Here is a 3,893-nt window from a genome sequence, read left to right on the forward strand (position 1 = left end):
ATGGCCCCAAAACACACTCGTACTGTTTCCATCACTGCTCATGAAGATGTGTATGCGTTTCCAAGAATGATTCATAGTTAAGTAATGAAGCAATAAATCAATAAATCAAACAGTCATAAATGATGATTATTATGATGTTATCGAGGCGGTAACACTTTAGATTACGGCCCACTTGTTATGGTATAATTGGTTTGTAATGTAATTAATTATGAGATACAATGTGGTTATGCTGGAACAAAACAATACATCTGGGAATAAAACATTTATTTTTGCAACAGTGGTAGACTCCCATTCATTTCTTATCTATCTATCTATCTTATCTTATCTAATCTATCTATCTTATCTAACCTACCTACCTACCTACCTACCTACCTACCTAATCGATCTTATTTATCTATCTATCTATCTATAATTTCTTATGCTTTTAAAAATGGACTCAAAACATACCTTTTTAACAAACCTTTGTCTTATAGTGTTTTAGTTACGTTTTTAATCGACTTTTCCCTCAAGAAAGGCTTCTTGTCGCTTTTGCCCTGATTTTGTAATTTGCGTTTCTTATGATTTTAACACTGTAGCACTTTGATTTCCAAAAATGTAAAGTGCGTTATAAATAAAACATATTATCATTATTATTATTATTATTATTACTATTACTATTACTATTACTATTACTATTACTATTAATTAATATATTAATTAATCATAAATTAAGCGTTAATTACAGGTACCTTATGAGCAAGTGTTACCCATAGCAATGCGATGCGTTGTGAGCTTGTAGATCATAGATGGAAAAAAGAGGAAACATTTATATAGCGAAAATATAGCGGATCTACAAACTCACAATGCATCACAAAGCGACACGTTGCAAGCTTGTAGATCGGCTATTTTCACTATCCGTCAAACAACAAAGTAATACCGGGCTTAAGTGCTTAGGTTTGAATAATATGCAGACTAGTGCAGTAGTTCTCAAAGTGGGGTCGTTGAGGGGGTTCCAGGGGGTCCCCAGGAAAATGTGTTAATACATTAATAATTTTAACCAGCTTATCCATTTATACCTTGGATATTCAAAAAATAGCAGATCTACAAGCTCACAGCGCGTCACCGCAATGCGAGCTTGTAGATCTGCTATTTTTTGAAAATATTTGAAAAAGATCCTCTCTTCTGGGGGTCTCTGGCACAAAACCTTTTGAGTTTGGGGTCTGCAGCCAAATACATCTCAAGTTGGGGGTCCTTGACATGAAGACGTTTGAGAATCACTGGACTAGTGATCCCAGCTCTGACCTCTGACCCCAGCTCTGACCTCTGACCCCAGCTCTGACCTCTGATCCCAGCTCTGACCTCTCATATGTATGGATCTGTCCACCAGTGTTGATTTCGTCGACTAAAACTATGACGAAGAATGTTGGTCGACTACATTTTTTTACTGACAAAAACTACATAAAAACTAAATAAAGACTAAGCTGTCTAAAACTGTCTACGATGACTAAAACTAAGACTAAATATATTGACATTTTCGTCAACAAATAAAAACTAGACTAAAATGTTAGTGAGGGATCTAGTGGAGAAGAGATCCAGTAGAACTAAAAGACAAGTCATTTTATGTTTGGTTGCGCTCGCGGGTGTTGCGTTCTGAAAATAGCAGATCTACAAGCTCACAACGCGTCGCAGCGCGACGCGTTGTGAGCTTGTAGATCGGCTATTTTCAGCATGCAACAAAGAGTAAAATCAGCCATTACGACGCCATCAAGGCACCGCCAAAATACATTTTAGTCAACTAAATCAACTGTAGATTTAGTCGACTATAATCTTATGATATTTAGTCGACTAAAACTAGACTAACAGTAAAACATTTCAGATGACTAAAATATGACTAAAACTAAATGGAATTTGATTCAAAAGACTATGACTAAAACAAAATCAAAAAATTCTGTCAAAATCAACACTACTGTCCACCAACCGAGCCTCCTCACATTTGTGTTCTCTTGTTGTGTATAAAATAGCAGATCTACAAGCGCTACGATGAGCTTGTAGATCTGCTGTTTTCGAATAGCCCAAAGACATCTTAAAATGACACACAGACGCGTTGCCGGGCTTAAAGGGTTAATTTCTGCCAGACAATATAGTCTCCTCCTTCATGTGATCAAAGTCTCTTATAGCAGAGAGAGTATGAAAAGCTTATGGAGATACAGTGGTGCAAGTAGGCCTACCTGTGAATAATCTTCTTTATTAGTGTGAGGGCAACCAGACTATAGTAATCCTCCTACTTTATTAGTGTGGTTGCCCTAACAGGGCAACCAGACTATAGTAATCCTCGCACTTTATTATTCAAGATAAACAATATTTTCAATCGCATCACAGCCCACAGTTTATTTTTCCCAATTTAGTGCCATATGTCAAAATGACCGGCTTCACCGGGAATCGTGTGCTTGTATTTTGCTAAGAGATTGGTTGCATAGTTTTATTGATATTGATTTATTAGTGCATTAAATTTCCCCATCCACTTTAATGAAAAAGTGAAAAAACTCAAATTCAAGTATCTTTTCTCAGAAACCGTAAGAGCTAGAGTTACCAGATTTGGAGGGGAGGTTCATAATTTAGTCCGAAATTATTGAAAAAATAATTACACTAATCGGCCACATGGGGGCGCTATAACAGCCCCCTTTACGTTTTGGCCTATAACTCTTGAACCGTAGGTCGTAAAATCAAAATGTCTTTTTCCCTAGATTCCTTGGGTCATGACGCAACTCCCCATATAGGCCACGCCCATTTGCGTCAGGATAGATTTTCCGCCATTTTGAATTTTCTTCAAAACACACTTTTAGCTCCTCCTCCCATATATTTTGTCCAAATTTCACAAAAATCGGTACACATGATCTCTGGACCCATGCGATGGGTATTTATGCGACAGAATTTTGATAGTCCATACCGTTCGTCCGTAAATGGCTTCCAAAGTTAGCGGGAGGGGCCCGTTTTACAAGAAAGCCCACAAATTACGAACAAAACGTCCAGTCAATCCCAAATTTGAATCACATGTCAAGTGTGGATTACTCAACAAATCCCCAAAATAATTTCCACTTTGATCCATAGGGGGCGCCACAAATGCTCAAAATGTAACCTTTTGATGCAAAAACCATATGTTGGGGGGACCAATCCTCTCAAAATGAAACGCAAGTGATCTCAGGAGTTGCGTGACAATGTAATTGGCGCAGCCTCCGACGGTATTCCTCCCAGCGTATTCCTCGAGTCCCGGCGGCAGCGAACCGCGACTAGCGTCGGCGCAACCACACTCTGCAATTGCCCTGAATTGCGACGCGTCTAGTTCTTTATACATTCCATTCATGAATTATTCACATTATTGAGTCCATTACATGAACGCATCTGTGTCATTTCTTATTTGAGCTAAAAAGCATATTTTTACACTTTGGCTATTCAAAAATAGCAGATCTACAAGCTCGTAGCGCGGCACCACGCTACGAGCTTGTAGATCTGCTATTTTTGAAAAATTGTGAAAATGTGTGCAAATCTTTGAATATATATTCTTTTAAAGCGAACATTTGTCACTCAAATCTTTGACTTCTGTTGGGTCCGTGGAACAAAATGTTTTGAGATGGGGGTCGGCGGCCAAAATACATGTCATTTTGGGGGTCCTTGACATGAAAAGGTTTGAGCGCCACTGATATAGAAACATATGTTTTCCAGAAAACTGTGATTGGGATTTAGAAGACATTTGTAGAATCGGCTTCAGGTCTTAATGGGTTTAAGGCAGACAATGGGACATGGTGAGGCATGTTAGAACCTGTAGTGAGGCACGTTGGAACAGTGTTGTGTGTAAATACTTTATACAAATAATATTGTCTCCTTCCCCAATTCCATATTATGTGATACTAACTTGC

Source organism: Gymnoscopelus braueri (genome assembly GCF_963280865.1).
Source record: "Gymnoscopelus braueri genome assembly, chromosome: 21".
In the NCBI taxonomy this organism is placed as follows: Eukaryota; Metazoa; Chordata; class Actinopteri; order Myctophiformes; family Myctophidae; genus Gymnoscopelus; species Gymnoscopelus braueri.